Source organism: Manis javanica, chromosome 1 (genome assembly GCF_040802235.1).
Source record: "Manis javanica isolate MJ-LG chromosome 1, MJ_LKY, whole genome shotgun sequence".
NCBI classification, from domain to species: domain Eukaryota; kingdom Metazoa; phylum Chordata; class Mammalia; order Pholidota; family Manidae; genus Manis; species Manis javanica.
This window is the reverse complement of record NC_133156.1, coordinates 123,664,188-123,688,452: the sequence shown is the minus strand read 5'-3', so window position 1 is coordinate 123,688,452 and position 24,265 is coordinate 123,664,188. Positions and strand designations below refer to the sequence as shown.

Here is a 24,265-nt window from a genome sequence, read left to right as displayed (position 1 = left end):
TGAGTCCTGCCTCAAATTAACAATATCAAAGCTAAGAGGACAAAACTTGTATTTATGTGGTGAGCAGCAGTGTGCGAAGCACTTTCATACTGTCATCATCTTTAGAATAATCCTGTGCAGTGGGGAGGGAAACAATTACTGTTCTTATTATTCTACCACTACTACCTCATTGCTCCCATTTCAAAGGTGAGAAGCTGAAGCTCAAAGGGGTAAGTGGCCTAAACCAACCACCTTCTCTTAAAAATCCCTAGTGTGCTCTAACCTTGAGCTGACAAAATCAGCAAACCCTTGTATAGGACATACTACATGTCTCACCCTGACAACAAGCCTGAGATGTAAATACCATTAATATGCCCATTTTGCAGATGAGGACACTGGGGCTCAGAGAGGCTCTGTGAGCGGTCCAAGGTCACATGGTGAGTGAAGTATGGAGGGAGAGGAACTCAACAGTGAGGGTCTGGGTTGTTAACCACCACACTTTCCCCTTCTGATGGCTACAGAGAAGTAATGACCCATTCTGGGAGCACCAGATGTACAAAACCCAGTCCAGCTATGGCTGGGATGAAAGGTCAGAGGACCTTGGGCCCATGGGCTCTGCCTTGAAGGCAGCCCTCTTCCTGACAAAGGGCTTCCTCAGCATACTCCCTCTGCCCAAAGGCACCTCTGATGCTGGGTGCTGTGGGGATCCAGGTCCTCCCAAAGCAGTGGGTCCTGGGGCACTGTGGCTAGAGTCTGTTTTGGGCACTGCTCACCCAGATATAATGGGTCAAAATTTTTTAGTGGTTTGGGCCTAGAAAGGGGAATTAAATTTAAAAACTTTTTTTTAATTGAGATGTATGTGACATGTAACTTTGTGTTAGTTTAGTACTCATGTTGATTTGATACATTTATATATGCCAATATGTAAATCACCTTAGTGCTAGCTAACACTTCTGTCACATCACATGATTATCATTTCTTTTTTGCTATGGGAACGATGAAGATCTAATCTCTCGGCAATTTTGAAGTTTATAATATGGCATTGCTGTCCAAAATTGCTAAGCTGTGCATTAGATCTCTAGGATTTATTTAGTATCTCTTGGTTGCAAGTATCTATCAGGAGGAGCATTTTTAACAAGCACTTAGGAGATTCTTATGCCAGCTGAAGTTTGAAAGCCCTGCTCTAGAGAAAAAGAGAGGGGAGGAAGGTCTGGTGGCCATGGCAGAATGGACTCCTCTAGTCTCTGCATCTAGAAAGGGCATTTTCCTAAAAGGAAAGACTTGAGCGGGGTACTTCCTGTGAGGAGGGCTCGGTGTGTCAGGAGCTGCGTGGTCAAGGGGACCCTCTTCGTGGGTGCTCTGGGCTGGGCTCCACCAGGAGGCAGTCGTTATATTTTCAGGATTGTCATAAGCCACTTGGCTTCCTGTTGGTGGCTTGAAATGAGCCATAGTGGGAGTATTTATACCATGGGAATTGGCAAATTCTACTGGTGAGGATTTCTTTTTCTTCCCTTGCGGGGCACTTGCTAAATATTTACTGCACACCCCAAACTCCACCTCTCTGGACACAATGTTCTTACATGTAAGGAGGATGTGGGTGTAGCTGAAACTTTCAGGCCTGCTCAGTGCAGTTTTCCAGGTAGCCCCTGACAGGGAGATGCCTTGTGAGCCCCAGCTCCTCTCCCTCCTCCTTCTCCTCTCATGGAGATGGGTTCCCTGCTTCCCCTTCTGCACCCCTCTCCTGAGCTAACTTAACCTACCTTCTGACAACCAGAACAGAGGTGGTGGGGGTGGGGGTGGGGCAAATTGCTTAACTAAGCAGCTTTCTAAATGTGGTACACGAACTAAAATGAAAACAAAACAAACAAATGTACCTAACTATAACTTAAAGAAATGGAAAAAGCTCAGCCCTCCTTGACTCTCAAAAGTGCACCTCCCACTGCAGTCTGGGGCTTCTGTGATAGAACATTTTAGTGTGTGTCTGTATATATAGCCTGGAGACTGCCCTGACGGCCTGGCTACCTCTGCCCACAGGCCTCCACAGCTGGGGCCGCCTGAGTCCTACCTGTGGGCTTGGAGGCAGATGTCTGTTCCTCTGGGCACAGAAGGAAAACCCAGGGAAACCTTGCACTGGGTCCTGCCCTGTGCCTGGTACTGGCAACCTGCCATGTTAACTGTCAAGACCCTAGTTCTTCTATGACCAGGCCCATCAGGTTCTGGATCTCTGCCCATTGCCCAGACCAGCGGCTGACTCCTCCAGCTGGCCGGCATCCCCATGTTCTGTTGGCCACAGCTCGCCTATGGTATGGCCGGGCCATCTGTGAACTGCTGGCAGAATCCCTTGACACTATCCCCTCACAGCTCAGCTTACACCTTCCCCTCCTACCTCTGCAGTCCTATTCTGCCCATCTTGGGGGTAATGACTGGTTTCCAGGCCCGGCTGCTCCTGATCTGGTGCTTTTGTCCCTAGAGAGCAGAGCGCAAGAAGGTGGGTACTTTCTTTTCCCTTCCATGTTCTTGGTGTTGGCCAGGTTTAATCTCTGCACAGTGCCAAGGCTTCACATGTTCTCATTATTCACTGCCCTCTGATTCTATTAGCTCTGTCTGTTTTCATATGTGGCTCACTTCCCTGTCCCCACAGGAGAAGAGATTATGCAGGATAGCATCTAGGACAGTGGCCTACATCCCAGGGGTTTTGGAGCTGCATATCTGCTTTGGAATCCTGTTTCTGCCACTTATTAGTGTGTGATTTTAGGTTAACTTATTTAACTTCTCTGTGTCTTCTCACGTGTAAAATGGAAATAATTCAAGGACCAACTTCACAGAGCTGTGATAAGGATGAAATGAGTTTGCTAAAATACCTCCAAATCTCCATTGCAGACTGCTTCTCCCTCCTAACTCTCTCCATACCAAGAACTTTCCAGAGCAGAAGGAGGACTTTGCATTTAGAAACCTCAATGGAAGTGGACAGATTGCAGCCCCCAGCTGTAAACCAGAGGGCTACGTAGCCCTGCCGCTTGTCCTTGGGATCCTCCTGCGTCCTGTGGGAGGAATACACATCCCATCTCAATGGCTTTGGTCTTGGCCATGTGAAAAGCTTTGGCCAAGGAAATGTGAGTGGTTATGATGGTTTTTGCTGTGTCCAAACAGAAGCCTTACATGCAATCGCATGGTTTGGCTTAGGTTTTCTTGCTCTTGTTTTCTATATGACCTCAGGGTGTCCCAGATGATGGCTATGCCCTCAGTCTGGGTTCCAGAATGAGAAGGCAGGTAAACCCCGATGGGTCCAGCTGAGTCCAGCCAATCCTAGCGGAACTACAGCCAACCTGCAACTGATCCACTGTCTTTATGGGAAGTGAATAAAAAGTAAATGCTGTCATAAGCCACTGAGACACTACAATTTGTTATCACTGCAGAATGAATACAGAAAAGAGTAGTAGGAGGAGAACATATTTTGCAAGCCTGTTCTAACAAGATTATTTTTTCACAGAGGGATCTTTTTGTGTTATGTATGTGTGTGTGAATGTGCTATTCATTCAAACACAAAACAATTTTACTTTGCCATAAAAAATACTATTATATTGGTAACAACCTTGTCTGTTGTATGCGTATTTTAATTTTTAGAAATGTGCTTGGGAAGTGAGAAGGGAGGTTAAAAATTAAAATAAAAAATAAATTATTGGCTTCCTGGCATGGCCTCTCTGGCTCCCTGCGTGTTTGTCTAGGAGGAAATGAATAGCAGGAGTCCTAGAATCATGGCATTTTGGATATGAAAGGAGCCAAAAGACTTGAAAGGATTCAGATCCCATCTCCTACTTTCACATGTGGGGCAACGGGTCCTGGAAAGCTGAAGGGCCTGGGCCAAGTGCCTGATGGGAAGAGTCTTCAGAGCATTGAGAGTGGGCTGTGTGCATATCTGACAGAGTTGACAAATCTAAGAAGAAATTCTCAAGAATGTGTCAAAGCAGTTGTCCTCTCTCATTCTTCTTTTTTCCTCCCACCTCAGTTAGAATCCTGGGGGACCATTCACAGGAGTAGTTAAGACTGCTAGTGTCCATCCATTTGGTTCTCCTTTTTTTTTCTGGGCACACGAGGCTCACCTCATTGACTCCCCTATAATTGGATGGGGTCAGGTGATTGAATTTGTGTCCCTTCAAAGTGGGCAGAAATGATATCCTTCTGACCTAGTCCTGGTTTTTAAACATTTTCACACATTCTCATTCTCTTTCTATTTCCGTATGTGATCCATTACTGGCCAGAGGAAGATGAGGGTGAGGACTTCTAGGCCCTAAGGGCTAAGTCCAGCCAACAGATGGAAGGATCTTGCATCTCCTGCTGATGTCCACTGGACTCTTGACATGGGTGAGAAATAAACCTTTGGTTATTAAGCCTCTGGGATTAGTGAGGCAGAATGTTACCAGAGCTAGCCTTATTCAGCCCGACTAATCCAGGGACGATCAGTGCAGCTGAGTAACTGCTATCTTTAACCAAGTAGAAGAGCTGTGAATCTGAGGGAAACCTCTGATAACTGGCCTACTGCCTCTGTTTCATCTTGAATACCATCATAGCTTGTCTTGTTTCCTCTACATTTTCAGCCCCCACTTATTGTCACATTTATACATTGTCCATAGGTGTTCAACAACATTGAATGAATGATTGACTGAATATTTTGATGAGGCCATATAAATACTTTATTCTGAATTACAGACCCACTGAAAGAGCACTTGACCTTGAGTTCTGCCACACACTCTTCCCACTAATCAACAGGCCCTCCATATTACTGAAGGATGTGTTCTGAGATATTACTGATTCCTCCAACAAAGCTGTTCATGCGCATCAGTTTGAACTCAAGGACAGATGGGTAACAAAGCCAGCTAAGATCTGGTTGCTCAATAACTGGGCTTTGAATAATGATGCATTTCTGTTTTCCAAAGTAAGACAGCTATACCTAGAAAAATATATAATATGCTCACCATCTTAAAAAGCAAATGCTACTGTCAGTTATAAAAGTAGCTCTCTCTATTTCTTTAAAAGTCTAGCATCCCAACAGTGTACATTAACAAACAGTAGGCCTAATTCTCAGTTGGTTCTGGGGCTTCCTGGGCCAATGTATTTGCTCATAGAAGGCACGTGGACTTATGCAACTGTCTGTACATTTACCCCCAGGACACTGGCCTGGCAGAACCCAGCAAATCATTGTCAGCTCACTGCTTTACAAGAATAGTATCACTTATTTGTCCATCATATAACTGGTGGTGTGTCTTCCAGACAGCTCTTTATGGAACCAACAAAGGAAAAAAAAGATTAGGACCTCAATATCCAAAAGGTTAGTGAATTTCTCCTTCTCCTTGGAAACATTCCTCTTGGAAGATTATCTGGAATGATTTTCATCCTTGGCCTGGCTCACATCCTATTGTTGCATCTCTATGCTTCTCAACTCAGCTTGAGAGATAGAAATTAATTTTACTATTAGCACAAGAACAGTATGATTTGGAAGGGAAATTTGTTGCTTTGTCATTCTGTCAGTTGTCACAGGCCCACATGAAAATAGCTTGGGATGTTTTTCGTGAGTGTGCCTATCCAGAGGGGCTGATCTACACCTGAATTTCTGGAATACATTCCTCCAAATGTCCTTGATTGGTTAAAAGACCCCATTATAATCCCAGCCTTCCATTTACAGCTCTGGGTGTGTGCCCAGCAAGCAGAGTGCCAAGTGGGCCCACTGGGAAAGATTTCATTCTCTTAAGGGCTGTTAATTATTGGAATATGTGGTTGAGAGAGATAATACTTTTTCCATCCTGGGTAATTAAAAAATTGGTAATAATGATAACAAGTTTTTTAATAGGGTTTTCAAATTTCAGAGTTTATTTTCATATAAAGTATTTTATTCTTTTATTCTCTTCTCAACCCAGTGAGATTCAGGATGGTAACATTAAGTTGGCAAACACCTCTGGCTGCTTGATGGGATTGACGTCTTGCCTTCTGAATGTGAACTAGTAAAATCTTTCTGGTAATATATATTAAAAGCATTTAATTTGAACTCAAGGACAGATGGGTAACAGCCAACTAAGTGTATCCACACTTTGGATACACTTTGCATCAGAAAATACACTTCTGGAAATTTATTCCAAATGAACAAAGATATGCAAAAACAAAAGAATCCCCCCAGTGATACTGATAAAAAGAAAATATTGGAAAAAAATCTAAATATTAAATCACAAAGGATTATTTTTAACTAGATTATGGTATAGGCATACAATGAAACATTACTTAATCTTTAAAATACTTTAATAAAATGTTCAATGATATGGAAACATGTGAAAAAGGGAACTGGGTACAGAAAGATGTATTTGACCTTAATTCTAATAAATATATCTCTACATGTGCACATTAGAGAGACTGGAAATACATATACACCGATATATTAGCAGTGGTTATCTCTGGGAGGATGATTGTAAAATAAAAGTTATTGCTTTTGTAATAAAATAAAATACTACTAAAATGCCTAAGTACAATAAAAAGTTACTACTTTCGTAATTGAGGAAGGAAAAAAAATCTTATATTCCTTTTAACAGCACAAAAACAGTCTCCTAATGAAAACCTGCCATTTCATGTTGTAAATACTTGAAGGTCCCCACTGGGGTAGAATACAAAGATTGCTTATTTCTGTTATGGCAAACATTTCAGCAGCTGCTGACAGCCAACTTCCCTGTGTTAACTGGTGTGTGTGGCTAAGCATGCACCCTACCTCTCAGGCAATAAAGAATGATTTCAACAGTTCTTGATGTCCCACAGCCTGCTCACTTGTTTCTGAGAATTCCCTCTGCTTCTCTGAATTCCACTATTGTATCCATTTTAGGGTTATTTAAAATGCCCAAGGGCATTTTTTGCCATTAAGTTCTGACAAGTGGGTGAAAGGCAATTTCACGGAAAAACTTTTACAGAGCCTCAGAGCTGGGCGGGGTCATCTTATTCAAGAGGAACTGAAAAAGTTCAAGGTTTTCTTTAAGCAGTTGGGCACATGTCCTACCCTGGCCCCTCAGCTTCTGTCCATCTTTGCTTTGCAGAGCAGGGGGGTCTGGAAGTTCCATGGGTGGTAAACAGGGGAAAAGGGTGGAGAAAGCAGGAGGGCCCGGGAGTCCCAAGGGTGGTGGGCAAGACAGGCAGCCAGTGGGCTTGAGGGCTGAAGCCTACCTCCTAGCTTAGGGCCAGAAGTCTGGGCGTATCTGCTGCAACCTGAAACCACCACAAGTCCCAAGGTCCTCCTCTCCACCCTCACTTCCCTCCATCTCGTGCCAGTACATCGTGTCTCTACCTGATTTAATCACACTTTCTCACTCATGTACAATATGTTCTTTTAAACTTGCTTCTTCATTCAAAACATCTGGGTTACTTATGCAGCAAGATAATTACTTGTCTCTCTTGCTGGTTTATAATCACTCTTTTTTCTTTCTTCTTTACTCAACTTCCCTCAGAAGCCCTCTCTTATCAGAAAAGCAATCAAAAGCATAAATGGCCAGGGTTCTTAGGTTGGGCCTGGGAGTAGAGCTGTAAATGTTTTCAGTGCACACTCATTGAATGAGAACAGGGAGGAGAAAGGGAAACCAAGATTCAGCTCTTTCTGATGCATTTTCAGCAAAAGTCATAGCCAACCTGACTAGTTTAGTGGCTAGAACACACATCCATCCATTCATCCATCTATGATTCCATCTTTTAACAAATGTCACTGAACATCTAAGATGCACCAGGAATGGGTAGAGCCTTGAGAATACAGCATTGTGCTAAAACAACCTGGTTTTAATATTTACAGCCTGTTGGAGAAGAGAGACACTAGTAAAACTGTGACATGTGAGTGACAAAAGTATTAAGAAGGACTTTGTAGTTGCTATGAGTGCCAATAAGGGGCAGATTTGACCAGATCAAGGGGTGGTGGGCTTCCCTGGGGAGGCTGCCTCCAGCGTGAGGAGTAGAAAGCCCCTCTCCATTCCTAGTCACAGCCTTGTGTGTAATGGGGTATGGCTCACACTGCTGGCTGCATTTCCTTTTTGCTGTTACAGAGCTCAGTTTTACCAGCTATCAGCTGCCCAGTCCCAGGAACTGAGGAAGTGCAGTCTCAAGTATTCGTGGTAACTTCATTTCCCACTTGACTGTGATTGGTCCCATTCAGTTTTGGTTGCTGAGACATAGCAGAAGTCATTTGGGGTCTGCTGGGAAAGACTGTCCTCCCTGATGAAAAGACAGGGGGGAGGAGGAGCCTCCCTCAAATGGAAAGAGTGATGTTGTGAGCTGCTAAATCAAACCTGGAACTGGTTTTCTTGGGATTTCTTTGGAGACTGTTACCCAGGCACTGTTTCATCTGCTTTTAGCAGGGCATCTAGCCTGGGGGTGGATTTCACTGAAGTTCATCATGGACAGTTGAGTGGTCTAATTGATGATTTGGGTATGTTTTCAACTCCAGTGGCATAGAGGTAGAGATAGGTGGAGAAAGAGATAGAGGTAGAGATACACTGACAGAAATATCTGGATGTTGCTGTAAGGGAAAGGAACAAAGTGGTATATTGCTATGGGGTATGGCTTTTCTGGGCACATTTAAGTAATCATTTGTGTCATTGTCCTTCCTGTTGCTCTTATGCTTGACAATCCCTTTGATATGCTCTTTCCAGTCCTCTGGACAATGGCTGATTTAGTACTAATGCTCAATTTCAAAGACGTGAAGGCCCGATAGCTGGTCTGCCTGTCTGCGTGTTTCCGTGCATGTTATGTCAAAGGAAAATATGGAATCAGATCTGCTATTTAGCCAGGGAGGTAAATAGCTCCCATATAGCTCCCAAATCTCTTTCCAATTTGAGACTAAGTCATAAATATTGAAAGCCCTATAAATGGACTAATCTGATCTAGTTTTCTGGATCCTTTTCTAGCAACCAAAGCCACTGGCATGTTCCAAGGGTCTTCCACTGCAGATTCAAAATTTTGGGAAACAGGAAAGCAGGATCTTCCTGTGTCTTATGCACAGAAAACCAGATTTAGCAGGTCTGGTGCACAGGCCGCCATGAGTGCTATTTCCTTGAAAGCAACAGTTGTCCAGGAGGGGTCTTCTGGGAATAGTCACATTAGTGTCCTCATGAGAGCCACAGGTCCACTTTGCCTTCGCTTGGCAGTTTGCATGGATCATGTGGTAGTGAAGAGTCCACGAGACTGTCAGGGGCTCAGTTACTGGATGTGAAGTGGGGTGGCAGTGTGGTCTGAGGGGAGGCCACACCCTTTGGGGCTGACAAAGAGAAGGATCTGGACAGGTACAAAATAACCTGATCACCTGAGGGAGGTGATCTGAGCTGCAGTTGGAGCTGGAGGGTGGTTTCTAGAGCTGGTTCTGCCATTACCAGTCAGACTGACTTTGGCATATCTCTTCCTCTTTTTGAGAACAAATTTCTTCTAATACAAAGCCTTGAAGGGTCACATCTGCCCTGCTTTCCTCAGCCACATACTGTGAAAATAGTCCATGTGACTGCAAGTAGGAACTGCAGTTATCAGTAGGAGATGACAGTCACTCCTTGGATGCCTCACATCCCTCAGACTCTCGGAGTGGAGGTCTAATTCCAGATGGAGAAGGCGATTGGGTTCCCCTGAATGTCTTTTGCTTTGGGAACTCGGAGCTCTAAGTGGACTCTCAGGTGCTGATGGGCTGTCCTACACTGCCAGGTGGTGATTTCCCTTTGGCTGGGGGCCAGTGACTCTGGTATGTGAGGGCCACTCTGAGCACCACTCAGCTCAGGATTTGGGGTAGGGTGCCTTGCTTCACAAGGAGCCCACAGAACCCGGGGGCCATGCAGTGGAGGAAATGGAGCCCCAAGCCATCCCTGGAGCTCCTTTATTTGTAGTTGTCATCACACAGAGCTTTGTGGTGGGGTGGATGCATGCAGTGGCTTCTGAGTCAGGAACTTCCAGCTCTGATACTTAAAGCTGGAAGTTCCCAAATCAAAAGGGCCCACGGCTGGGCCCTTAGCAAAGCATCTGCAGTTTGTCTCTTGTCCCTCTTCACTTTCCCTTTGGAATTCTGTTCCTTCTACTCTTCTCCATCCCTCCCTGTATAGCTGATGATTGCAGGCTCCCTCTGCTTTCCAGAATTCCCTATTGCCAATTGCCAGTATCAGCTTCAGTCTGGAGGAAAATTCTCTATGATGGCAGAGGTGTTCTGTACCTGTTCTGTCTAATATGGTAGCCACGAGCCACACGTGGCTATTGAACATTTGAAATATGGCCGGTGTGCCTGAGGAACTAAATTTTTACCATTGCTTATTTTCAATGAATTTACATTTCAATTGTCTAGTACATTAGACAATGCAGATTTGGAGCTAAGTACCTCAATCATCTCAGTCTCACTGTTGCAATTACAATTCTCCTGTCCTGTGTCTGAATTCCAAGGCCCTCTTAGAGGACAGCCACTAAGTGAATCTGGTAAAAATTCTTATTCATAAATTAAGGTCTTACCCCTGTAAGTAAGTGTATCGATGCTGGGCAATGTCATCCTTTAGTCAAAGCAGAGGCTCAGGTGATAAGAATCTGAAGGACTCTGGCAGGCAAGCATGGTGGGTGAAAAGATTATGGGCATAAAGTTTAAGACACAGTCTGAAGCACCCTCTTTGGATGGACACACCCTCCATAGTGCTCTGGGCTGCCTCTGAGCTCCTCCGAACCTCTTGCAGTCTGGGGAGAATTAAGGTCAGAGATGTGCAGATGGGAGCCTGGGGAAGGGCTGGCCGTGGGAGAGGTGGAATGAACAGGGCCCACAGGATGTCAAGCTCTTGCAAAGGAACCTGGCATGCCGGTCAGAGAGGCGCTCTGTTCCACCCTGGGGAGGAGAGGTTGGGGAGACTGGGAGTTGTCACACTGGACAAGATCAAAGGGTTAACAGCTAAGTCAGAGAGACCAGAAACCCAATCAAAGCTCACAAAAGGAACTGTGGCATTTTCGGCAAAGCCTCAGCCAGGAATTGTACTTCTATGCTTAATTCTAATCTCCTCTTTTAGGGAGACATTTTCTTCTGAATTCTTTTATGAACAATGACTTCTGGATGTTGTTTTCACCCTGAAACTGAGCTGCATTTCTGTTTCTCTTGGATGACCATGTAATTGGTTTCAAGTTTTGCCTGTGGTTTCAGATACTCACTGGCCTGAGAAGCAGCCTTTCCAATCAAACACTAGGCTGGGTAAAGGGTAGAGGAAAATGAGGAGCAGTTGCAGGGAAAGGCGATCAACCAGGGGGATAAGAGGCATGCTTGCAGATGAGCAGGGAGAGTAGATACCAACCCTAATGCTTTGGGATTTACTCTTGGGGCCTTGGTTCACCATCTGGAATGACAGGTGGATCTGTTGCTACCACATCACCTGCTCTGCACCCTTTGAGAAACGAAAAAAGGGATTTCAAGTTAGGCCACAGAATGGGGGCCTATTTGTTTAAAAAATATCAAATTTTATAAAGTAAAATTAGAGTAAATTAGAGACTAAGATTCAAATCTTTAGTGCAATAATGTGGTCTGTAAGTAAGTACACATATACTAAAAAAAAACAGCATCCAAATCCCCCTGGTGCTTTGCATGCTGTTCAGACTGCACAATGCTTTTCTGGACTTCTTTGACCACGTGAAGGGAGGGACTACTCACAATATTTGGTGATGTCGTGTTCTCCCTGGTTTGCCTTTCATTCAGACAAATCTTATATGACATTTGGCATCAAGGGGAAGAACCTCAGGAAAGAGATTCACAGAAGCTGGTCATCTGGCTGGGTTGATTCACCTGTTGCAATGTTCCCAAATACCCCTGGGCAGGGTCCTGTTGTACCAAAGCATTTTGACATCTTATGGCATCCTTTCTGCAGGTGCTCTCTCATGTTTACTCTGAACACTATAACTTCAGCCCATTTGCATGAAAAACAAAAGTTCTTGCTGGGTTGAGGTAACTTAGAGTCGTGGTTCTCCATGGGGTGATTCCTCCCTTTCCCCTGCACAATCCCAGCCCCACTCACAGTCGGAACATCTGGCAATGTCTGGAAATATATTTTATTATCAGTATTAGGTGCAAATTTTGTCTTCCCTAGAACCTTAGGCAATGTCTAAAGATTGTTGGTTGTCACAATTGGGGTGGGATGGTATCCTACTGGCATTTAGTGTGTAGAGACCAGGGTTGCTGCCGCGATCCCAGGGATGCATAGGACAGCCTCCACCACCGTGAATAATCTGCTCCAGAATGTCAACAGTGCTAAAGTTGAGAACCACTGCCCACAGGGAAAACTCAGGCTTGGTTCTTGACATTGACGTGGCATTTAGTCCTCAAAGAGCTTTCACTTTTTCAATGTTAGAAAACTAGTACACATGAGAGGATGGCCTCAGGAAGTCCTAGGATAATTTTGGTTAGAATTTTCTCTTACTAATGACCTAGTCAGTTTTATGTCTGCATGAATTCTGATCTTCTTCTGAAAGAGAGAAAGTGCATGCTCAGGGTTACATAGGTCAAGCTGGCATCAGTGGGTCTAGGTCTCACTTTACTGTAGTGTCTAAAGAGGCAAACCACAAGGCTTACTTTCTTCATTTGTAACATGGAGCTGTAATACTTCACATGACCTGCTTCTCCAGGTTTGGCATCCTAGGGAGACGGAACAGGGGCATGGTATTTGAGTTGGCATGAAAGGGGAAAATGTGAGTTAAGTACTTTATCTAATTCCAACTCCAAAATAGCAACAGGATATTATAAGTGGAGAGAGTCATCCAGCAGCTTGTGAGAGTCAAGTCAGCAGGTTATACCTGGGGCTCAGCAGGCCATGGGGCTATGAAGTGATTTTCCTTGCCAGTGATAGATGGGGAAGATCCAGAGCCTGCCACATAGGTGTCTTCCTTTAAGGTCTGTCAGCAGGCTGGGAGGGAGGAGACACGCAGCGGTGACAATATTAGGGAGCTATGCATGGCACAGAAAGCTATGGCAAGAATTATGTACAGCTAGCTGCTTGGAAACACAGAGAAAAACAAAATATTTCTTTTTCTGATTTTAAAAATAATACAGTCATCGTTGAAAGTATCTCAAGAATAAAAAAATGTAAGGAGAAAAAAAAATCCCATAATTGCACTACCAGGAGATAATCAGCTATTAATAGATTTTTTTTTTTTTTTTTGAGATAAACAGAAGGGTTTTCTGAGTAGGACAGGCTGGGAGATGGAAAACAGTCTTTGAAAAGAACAGTGGGAGACAATATGGACATTGATTTGGAATTATTCCCTCCATGAGCCCAGATAGATGAATCTCTGACCTTGCCTAAATGAAATGGACAGTAGGACAGAGAGGTGATGTGACAGGTGGACATTTGATTAAGTTCCAGGGTTCATATGGAAAGTGTCCTTAGTCTATTCGCCTCCGTGAATAAAAGAGTTCTTTAGCTGAAAGAGGAAGTGACTACTTTTAGTTTAAAGATGGCGAAATAGGTGATGCCATTTCTGACTCACTTTTTAGCACATACCATGACTGAAATCTGTGCATTTCAGGTGTAGGCATAAGATAGCTCTTGTCTTTCGGAATTAGTTGTCTGGCAATTTTATTAAGAAGAAATTTCAAACTTATAGAAAAGTGGCAAACATAGCTAAAAAAAGAAAATCCCAAATACCCTTCACCCAGATTCCCTAATGATTATTATTTGACCACATTTGATTATCATTCTTTGTTCACTGTACACACACGTGGTTATTTTTTCTGAATCATTTGAGAAGTTGCAGTCATGATGCCTCTTAACCTCTAAATATTTCAGTATGTTTTCCTAGGAACAGGGCATTCCCTTACATAAACACAGTGTAATGATTAAAATCAGAAGATTAACATTGGTATGGCACTATTATCTCAGATCTTCCTCAAATTTTGCTGGTGATCCTAATGAGATTATATTTTTATGAAATTTGGTCCCAGTGACCTTGAGTGAAATATGCTGACAAATCCTGTCATAACCATGTCTGAATTTGGGAATTTCACCACTCCAACCTGAAGCCCATCTTTGATTCTATGCGTTTGCACCAGCACGGGCAAAAGGATGATTTTTGAAGTGGGAATGACTTTTGGTGAGGAAGAGGTTTTTGTTGTTCTGCTGGCTATGGGCTTACAGAGTTTGGCTATGCCCACCAGCATTCATGGTTCCCACCTGGTTCCCACCTGTTCCTTCCAATATATCTGGCTCTAGGTTTTGTGTAAGACATTTTAAAATCCAGGGACTGACTGGCTCAGGTCTGTGAGGCACGAGGTGACAATTGCTGGTAATATGGATCTGAATTAGAGCAAAAATGATTTCCAGACTTGAGTATAAAAAAGGCCCATATATGTCTCTAGTTATTTTTAAAAATTTGCTTTGCTATATGGACACCAATTCCTAACTTAGCACCCAATTCTGTCTTACATATTCCATGCAAAAACAATCTAATTAGAGAAGTACAACAAATCATGCTTTTAAATAATTTCTGTCTTCAAAATCCAGAATCCTAAGGCTTATCCCTTGAGGAACTGGATGCTGAATATTCTCCCTGCTCACTCAACTGATGAAGGAGGAAGTGACAGTCAGTAAGCTGTGGACAGCCACCCATGGCTTCATGCCACAGAAATCTCTCTCACATGGTCCACTTTCTCAACATTACTGCTACAGGAATAAGGAATGGATGGACAGCCCAGACATTGTTTCCGTAAAAGACAATGAAGTGATGAGGACCACTTGAGCATAAAATAGCCAGCCCCAGGGCTTTTGGAAATAAGGAATCTGGTGAAGCCAGAGTCTGTAACACAAATGTCTGGCATAGCTTTCTCAGAAGCCACCATTTTTTCTCCCGTGGGTGTAGCACTGCTGAATTTTTCATTTTTAAAACTCTGAATGTTCTAAAATGCATTTTAGATTCTGGGAATCATTTCAGGACTGAAAGCCCTCTCTTTGATAATTTCCTAGCTCTGTCCAGAAGAATCCAGACTCTTCTTATGCTCTGGCAGGAAACCCCAGGGGGGTCAGCAGATGCTAGGGAGGGTGCAGAGGGACTGAAGCACAGGAGGAGGGCTGCATGAGGGCAGAGAGTCTGAATGCCAAGCAGCAGCAGTGAGGGCTCTGGGCGGGAGGATGTAGAGGGTGTCATGGTGCTTTCACTCATTTCTGCGGTGCAGCAAAGGTTTACTGAGCCACAGGCCTTGCGCTCACGTGTGTCATTCGTTCATCTGCTTATTCATTCAGCATTTGGTAAATGCCTGGCACACCATTTAGCCCTCGTCATTTTCTGCCCCCGCCTCCACACCCACTCTCGGGCCTCTCCGTGCCCTGTGGGGCTGACTCCTACGGCTCTTGCCCTCCAGCTACAGGTTGGGCTCCACCCATGGGAGACAGAGGGTGAGAGGAGCGCACACTACGGTAACTGCTTCCTTCCCTCCCTGCCCTCCTCATGCTTGGTTCCAGCAGTGGCTGTGTCCCTGCTACCACAGCTGCAGTTGGCAGCCCCTCTCCCACGGCCACAGCTGTCACTGGGTCCCGCAAATCTTTCCCTGCCATTCTCCTTTTTGCAGGGAGGGTGGTGGCCAATTCCCTTGTAAGTTCTTCCAACCCTGCCCACAGGTCTGTAAATGATCTCTTTATCATATAATCTTACAAATCCTAACTGAGTGTGTCACCTTCTTCCTGTCTGACCTTGACTGATGCCACCCTCAAATATATGCTGAATTATTTTCTGATTGCTCTGGACAGGCTGGAAAAATGTCAAGTTTTGTACCTAGTTTCTCACACGAGGTTGCACCAATGCAGGGTGGGGAGGCACAGCTGAACAGTAGCTCTCGGGAAAAAAAATCTGAGGTTTAGTCCTTTATACACTTAACTTTCAATTATGTGGTCAAAGAACAGGTGTCTAATTGAAAGTATGGTGTCCAGAACAAGGGAGGTGATAGTGCCTCCATTAGCTCCCACTTTGAATTCTAGGCTCAGTTTTGTGCTTCTCACTTGAAAAGGAGGCATATTAGTTGTCTTTCCGTGTTTCAAGGTCTGTTATATAGAGTAGAGATGAAAAACTTTTTCTTTAAGGGCCAAATAGTAAATATTTTTTACTTTGCCGGCCATAAATTCTGTTGCAACTACTCTCTGTGCTATTGTATAAAAGCAGCCACAGAAAACATATAGATGAATAGACTGGGTTGTGCTTCAATTAACTTCATTTAGAAAAATAAATTGTGGGCTGGATTTGGCCTGCAGGCCTTACTTTGCTGACCTCTGCTATGTCGGGGAAAAACATTTCTTTGGGGTGAGTCCAGAAGGCAGAAGTTGTACCAATGTGTAAAAATCATTGAGGGGTAGATTAGTGATAATTGTAAGGGAGAGCTTTCTAAAGGTGATTACCATTTTCCAAACAGAATGAGCTGTTGCATGAGGCAGAGGGTTGCTCATTATAAGGGTTCAAAAAAGACGCTGAGTAATTTTTTTAGAATAATTTCAAAGAACTTTTCTAGAATAACTTTCTGCAAAGCATAGAGAGTGAATGTAGGAAGTAACAATGCCTCATATTTATACATACTCAGCATGGCACTGCATTCATAGTAAGTTTTTTGGATTTTATGTTCCTAGAGGAAAGAGACTGTGTCACCTATCTTTGCATCTCGCCCACTCCTGAATTCCTAGTATAGTGTTTTAAACATGGTGAGTGTGACCAATACATGCTTTGTCAATGTGGCTCTTTAAAATTTTGCTGACAGATTAAACTAATTTGTCTTTAGTACAGTCATTATTACTAGTCATATTAAATTAGCTCAATTATCTCTAATAAGCTTCAACATCTAAGGTTTTCACTGAAAAGAATACACGTAACAGTTAACATTAGCTTCAAAAATAGGCCAGCTACTGTTCTAAAATATTTACATGCATTATTTGATTTCTCCCCCAAAACCTATGAGGTAAATACTATTATTTTTCCCATTTTATTGATGAAGAAATCAACGTTCAGAGAGGTCTTATATCTGGGAACTGGCATAATCAAAACTTGAACAGGGATCTCTTTGGTGCCAAAGGCTGTGGTCCACCTACAACTCGATCCTGCTTCTCATTCATTTATTCATTAATTCATTCACTACTCTTTGAACCTGGTTGCCTGAGATTTGCTGAGCACTATTTCAGGTTCTGAGGATAGAGCTGTGAATATAAACAAATCATATCCATGCTCTAAAGGAACTTACTTTCTGGGTGGGGCATAGTGGGGGTAGTTATACCCATTAAAAAAATATGAAGACATTAAGTGGTAATTCACCAGAAGACAGAGTTTCAAAAGATAAAAGGTGTTTCTTGTGCATCCCAGAACTTCAGCTATAATCTTTACTGGTCAATTTAGCAAAGCTCTTCCTGTTTCCTGACATTGGCCCAAGTTGAATCTTTAATCTTGACAAATAATCAGATACAATCAGAGATTCAGAAGGAAACTTCAAGCATTCTGGCAATTGATACAGATCACGTATGGCAATTTGTAGATATGTGCGTGAAGCCCTCAAAGTGAAAACAGCCCAATAAATCATGCAGAGCTTGCACTTCCTGGGCAGGTCCAGTCTGAGCGCCATCACACTGGCAGATCAGAAGGCAAAACACAGAAAGGGGTGGAGAGAGTCAGCTCAGTTAACACAAAAATAAAGAAGGAAAAATAACCCTTTTCCCCTTTCTTGAAACAGAAATATGAAGAGCTTATCTTATTATTTATAAGAAATGCTACGATATAGATATTATGGGACCATCTACAAGGCAGAGGCAAAAACACCAACGCAGACCAAGGGAATGGGCCTTGTTTAGGAGAAATAGAGCTACCAGGTGCCTGCAAGTGGACGGAGCCAAGGGGAGATTCCAAAACTTCACGATTGAGATTGAAAGAGAAGGAGCAAGAGTACTAAGGGTCAAATAGGGTAAAACCAAATACATTGTCAGGTCCAACACACAAGTTCTGCCTGGAAATGGGAGACAGCCCAAAGGTCAGGGGCTGAGCAAACACAAGCCCAGAGGAGGAAGTGAAAGCACCCAGGACTTGGAGTCTTTTTGGGTGCCAGAGACAAGGGGTGGGAGTGGATGACCTAGTTAAAGGCACAGGATAGGAACTGACAACTAGTTGTAATATTTTTGCAATTTCAGAATTCCTTTCATTAGGAGATAACAAAGTGATTTTTCAGATTAGCGAGTCATTACACATTAGCATAATCTTATTTAGAAAAATGGCTAGAAAACAGAGAAAGATAATAATTGGTTAAGATTTACAGACTGCCAGACACTGCTTTTAAGTACTTCAATGCATTGTCCCATTTAATCTTCACAATTACATTTTGAGAACCAAGCTCCTTAATAGAGACCTAATTAAAAAATGATGAAAAATGTAAGTGACATTTGGAGGGAACTATAAAATATTATCAGAAACAAGTACTAGTTATTCATTCATTTATTCATTTGTTTACTTATGTATTTCTTTAGCCACTAGTTACTGAGAACCTAATCTATCTTGGGTACTCTTTACAGTCTATGCACAGATGATTTTATTCATTTCATTTTTCAATAGAGGGGCAGTGGAAGGAGTAAGGGATTATGAGTCAGAAAATCTGGGTTCAGTTTCTAGCTCTGCTTCTAACTTGTCCTGTGGTCCTTGGGCAAGTCACTTTTCTCTATTTAATGTCCTAGTGTAAGACAAGGAGCTAGGGCTACATGATGCTCGAGGTTTCTTAGAATTGAACACTATTCAAATAGCTCCATAGTACACTGCAATTTATGATGACTATTTGCTTATATTCTATCATTACACTCTCCCTGACCCCCATCAGTTAAATAATATTTATTAGGAAGCCTTTGCTGTGGAAATTTGCCTAGGTTCAAATCAAGTTTCTTTGCTCTTACCATTAGAACCTCTGCCTTCTGTGTGTCAGTTTATGTTTAATTTCCAGAATTATAAGAGAGCTGGGAGCTGATATCAGAGGAAGTGGAAGAAGTTGAGAGGGATAGAAGACACGTAAAAGTTGTGAGTAGGAAAGAAGATGTGCCAACTTCCAGGGGCTTTGTGTGCTGTTTCTGAAACCACAGGGCTGCTATGATCATTGGGAAAGTGTGAAGGCTTAAGAAGAGAAGTCTTCCAACTGGAGGAAATTACATGGAAGCAAATTCGAGTTTAATGCAAGGGTGGTGAAGTGCCTCACTGGACATTTTCTTTGCCCGTTTCTGGGTAGAACTACAATGGATGGGTGGATCATGTTATAAGGAAGAAGGCCTGGAATCAAGAAAAAGAAGAGCTTTTTAATGATTATTATGCCCCAAGGATGAAATGTGCTGCTCTGCTAGGAGATAAGCTCCTCCTCCCTGTGGATGCTTCAGCAGAGACCCTAGGGGGTTAGCAACTGGATCAGGTCTGGAAGATCAGTCATTTCTGAAATGCTATGATTCTTGGAGCCTGGAGGCTTAGAAATTAAGCTATAGTCTATAATCCCTACTCTAGAGTTTAGATATTCCTGTGATCATCTGCTGGGAAAAGTCAAGGCCCTTTTCCAGCTACTGATATTCCGGCCAGGTTCCGCAATTTATTTATTTTCCAAGAGGTTCCTTGTATGGAAGCTTGGCAGCATATACACCCTGACCTCCTGGTCTTGGCATATTTGACCTCCCATTCTTGACAAATCTCCAAGATGGGAACTTCTCCGGAGGCCAGAGTTGAAACCAAAGCTGGACCAACACACTGGAACTCTGGTCCTACTAGTCAATAGATGAATAGGGTTAGCCTTGCATTTTCCAGTACTCTTATTTCCCAAAGAGTTTTCCACCTGCTGGCTTTAGCTTTATCAGGAGCGTATAGGTCAGTCGGTATTCTTTGAGGGTAGTAACTTGAACAAGAGTTTATGGAAGTGTTTTGTAACAGTGAAACACAGTGAAAGGTTGTAAATTTTATGACTGTTATAACTTGGTGAAGGTCACAGTATAGTGGAGCTGTATCTAAAGCACGTTACTTCAAATCCTTTTGGGCATGAGACTAAAGTAAATAGAGAGTATTACTGATAATTGAAAAAGAACCAAAGCCTTGATCTCCTTGATTGACCAGCAGAGAAGGGTAGAGTTTAGACCTTAATTTTACAAGCACTACAATGCCAAATTGGAAACAGTTAGAAGCAGAACGGTTGTTCCAGTCCACTAAATAGACATGTCATGACATGAGTGAATCTGCACAAATTGGCCAAAGGTCATCTTGAAGCTTTAGAGGTGGACATGGCCATCAGCAGTGAACCTGAACAAAAGCGCTTTCTGTTTATTTTAGCTCAGGCACCACCTCAGTGTCAGTCCAATTTCCTGGTGAAGCTTGTAGCATCTACAAGCTAGGTTTGCGCTCCTAATTGAAAGGGCAATGAAAACCTCTATGTAAGGAAAAGACATTGTCCAGAATTCTCAAGGAATTGGTTTAAAAAAATAATCCTCAATTTATTGCAATATTAGGAACATTCTTAAAGTGTAAACTTTGACCTGATCTCTAAACCCCTGTGAGGGGTTTATGAAAGGGTTCTTTATGCATTTGTAGTCACTAATACCATAAGTGGGGAAAGAACACACTATTTTAATTAAAGTAGAAGATTGTTATGATTATGGTACTCTGATCAAGAACACTTTTTCACTTAGAAATATAAAAGAAAGAATATTTCCTGGTTTTAGTATCCAAGGTTTAGGATTACTTAGGATCAGTAGCCAAAAGTGTTCCTATTTTACACTATTTAATCAGGGAGACTGTTTAGCGGGGAATGTTAGGAGTAAAACCTGTTTATTTTTTCTGTTACTTCAGCCAGTTGGTGACCATCTCAATGCTATTTGTCTTTGGCCCTCACACTGTTTTCTCTCTTCCTCTTGGGAAACACAGCTAATGACCCTTGTGGAGCAGTAAATAACTAGTGTGTGTCAATGCCGACACTTCTATTTTTCAATGTAGTTGTTTCTTTGACTATTAAATGTTGCCTTTTTTAATGGGTAGTTGAACTGGCCCAATGATAAGACATGCTTCTGTTCACCCTTTTGTCCCCAAGACTAATTTAAAAGTGCTGTTGGTGGGTGACTGGTAATGGTAACCGACACACCTTAAACCATGAAGCTGAGAATGGAAATATCAACATAGGCACAACAGACTAACTCCCTAGCAGAAGGAAATGGGTCAAGTACCATCTTCAGCTTGAGAATGCCATGTGCTGTTTCTTTTAGTCTCCAAAAACCAGGGTGTCTGGTTCCCCATAGCAACTAGCCATGGTGATTTGCTTTACTTTGAGGTTCTTAAAGCCCCGTATTTGTTCCAACAGCTTCATCCCAGGCTCTTGCTTCTGTTTTGGCTTCACGGGTTTTGGTGACATCATTTCCCTAAGTGGTCCGGTTGTATCAATCATTCATTTTTACTGAAACAAATTTGTGTGTGTTGTTATGGCTCTATCCTAGTTTACAGCATATTGGCTAGCATGACTCATTGCTTGTAGATAGTATGATCCATTTGATGTGTATAGGATTTTGAACCAAAGGGATATAAATATGACTTGTACCAGTTTCTTGCCATATGATCTTAAGGAAGACATAGAAGCTTCTCAAATCTCAATTTCTTTATCTGCAAACTGCGATACCTTTAGCTACATCTTTGGATTCACAATATCGAGGATGCACAGTATCCAGGGCATAGCAAGTAATTAATAGATGCTAATGATATTAACAGTAAACAGTGATTGTGTATCTGTTATATGCCAGGAATTATGGGAATCTTCAAAGCATTTCTAGAAAATAAGAACTATTGCTGTCTTCCCTTTGCTGATAAGAACAGGAGAGATAGGTTAAATAGGTGCCCAACATGCCAGTGCCAGGATTTTAGAGCCTCAGTCTGGCCACTGCTCTCCATGTGAGAATGGGAAACAAGGGTTTTGCCACTTTAAGTAAAAATTGCCTGAACATGGAGCTCAGAGTAACTTCTAAGACTTGAACTGTCTCTGCTTCCTATCTCCCTTCTTTTCCATGCCTCCTCATTCATATCTGAGCCACAAGCAGGGGAAGACAGAAACTGACACAACAACAGGAAGTGCAGCCGGCAGACCCAGGTAGGCCAGCCATGGAGCTGGGCCTCAAACCCAGCTATGAACTTTTTGGCTGAACACACAAAGGCAAGTGTGTATATTCTGTGTGCACATCATTGAAAAGATCTCATGCTTTCTGAAGTTATATTATTAGAAGGCAGGAGTGGACACTCTTAAATTCAGATCCACTCTAAGATAATTGGAAAACACAAATGCAAATATCATGACCATATCACACTACTATCTAAAGGTCATCTTGCAAACATCCACTTTCTACAAACTTAAATGACATCGTTTTTGCTGTCCATGCTAAATTCCCTTAAATCCAAGATATTAAGGTCAGGAACTGTTTTATGAACTCATACCTATAGCTAAAAAGGTGTTCATCTCAAATTACAGAGATCATGAAAATTCACTCCTTTAATTAAAATATCTTGGGTTGTCTATCAGCTGATGAATGGATAAACAAAATGTGGTATATCCTTGCAATGGAATAGTACTAGGCAATAAATAGGAAAGTACTGAAACATGTCACAAATGGACAAACCTCAAAAACATGTCTTCAGTGAAAAAAGTCAGTCACAGAAGACCACATATAGTGTGATTCTATTTATATGAATTGTCCAGGAAAGAAAATCCACAGAGACAGAAAGGAGTTTAATGGTTGCCAGAGGTGGTGAGATGGGAGTAAGGGGAATGGGGAGTGGCTTCTCATGTGTACTAAGTTCCTTCTTGGGCCGATGAAATGTTTTAAGATTAGAGCATAATGATGATTCCACAACTCTGTAAATATACTAAAAACTGCTGAGTCATGTACTTTAAATAGGCAAACTTTACAGTATGTAAATTAAAGAGACGTTAGTATGTTATTTCCCCTACCTACTTGCAAATTTGATAATAGATATTCTTTCATGTTCAGCCGCCCTCATTATTAGCAACAATCCTTTTGAATAAACAGGAATGAACATAAAAGCATTTATCCCGCACCCCCTCTCGTACTCCCTCCACACTGACAACCGCTCCAGAAGCCTTGATAATTAATCCTGCCCTCAATTTTAATATGTCTATCAAATATATGACAGTTGGGAAGTCAGAGTTCCAGAGATTATTGGCTCTCCATTCATTAAGTACAACTTTCAGGCCAAACGTTCAAATCTGCCTCCATCTCTGTCTCCTCCCATGTTTTCCTTCACTTTCAAAACTTCACTGCTAAGGACCCTGTGTTCCAAATCAGAGCTGACACAAAACACAGAACAAGATCTTTGTGGTTCCAGATTGCAAAGGGAACCAGGACCAATTATTAATCAATACAAAGTATTATAGACAGAAACTGGTAGAAAAAAATAAAAGATGGCTTCTCATTCTCTCCTTTCCAGGTGATGGCGGTGGAAATGTAGGCAGCTTTGATTTCAGTAAGTGTGGACCAAAACAGAGTTGGACCACAGCTGGATGCCATCTGACAGAGCTCAGAAAAATCATGATTGTCCTTTAGACATTGAGGGGAAAAAGTTCTCATCTTGGTGTTCCTACTTTGCTCCCATTGTTGCACAAGCAACTAAGTCCATGACAAAATCATATCCTTTCCAATAGAAATCCCAATCTGTTTTCTAAATCTTGAGGATCTTGTTCTCCAGCCAGCTTTCCTGCATGCCTGAGGGAGCTCCCAGGGGATGGGGCCCCATGGTGATGTACAGTGCTGACAGAGTCCTTATTCTACATTTCCTGCCTCTGGTACAACAAGGTTAGGGAGGAGCTACACAAATGTCAATGAATCAACCATGGCAAATGTGCTGTTGGACCTCAACTGGTTTTAAGATAGGAGGAGGCCCTGAAATCTGGAAAGATTCCAGTGTCTTAGCTAAATCTACTGCCTCTATCAGGCAGAGATCATTATATAAGTCTTGATTAGTTTATCCACTGTTAATGTTATTTTCCCCTTTGACTTCTATTTCCCCTCTCTTCCCTTTTCTTCCTCTTCCCTCTACCTCCCATCCTCTGCCAGTGGCTGAGTAGTTTAACTCCTTTCCACTTACCTGCCTTGGAGGGCAGGGCAAGTACAGAGCAGCAGTGAGAGAGTGGGCACAGGGCTTTCTTTCTGCAAACACGATTTCACTGTTCCCTCTACTCCCAGAGGACCTGATTCTCAACCAGGCAGACAGAGAAAAGAACTTGTGGCATCGGGAAATCTGCCCAGAATCCACGAAGCCCAGTAAC

General features: G+C 42.6%; 1 protein-coding gene and 1 long non-coding RNA gene across 7 annotated transcripts in view; one reads left to right on the top strand and one right to left on the bottom strand.

The window, feature by feature from the left end:
- PRLR (prolactin receptor) overlaps positions 1–24,265 on the bottom strand; it is a 142,892-nt gene that overhangs the window by 25,332 nt on the left and 93,295 nt on the right. The gene's annotated exons all lie outside the window — the stretch shown is intronic.
- LOC108405849 (uncharacterized) lies at positions 395–24,252 on the top strand. The gene is made up of 3 exons (XR_001855309.3): positions 395–3,092; positions 4,239–4,341; positions 5,146–24,252. It is a non-coding gene; the product is annotated as an uncharacterized lncRNA (long non-coding RNA).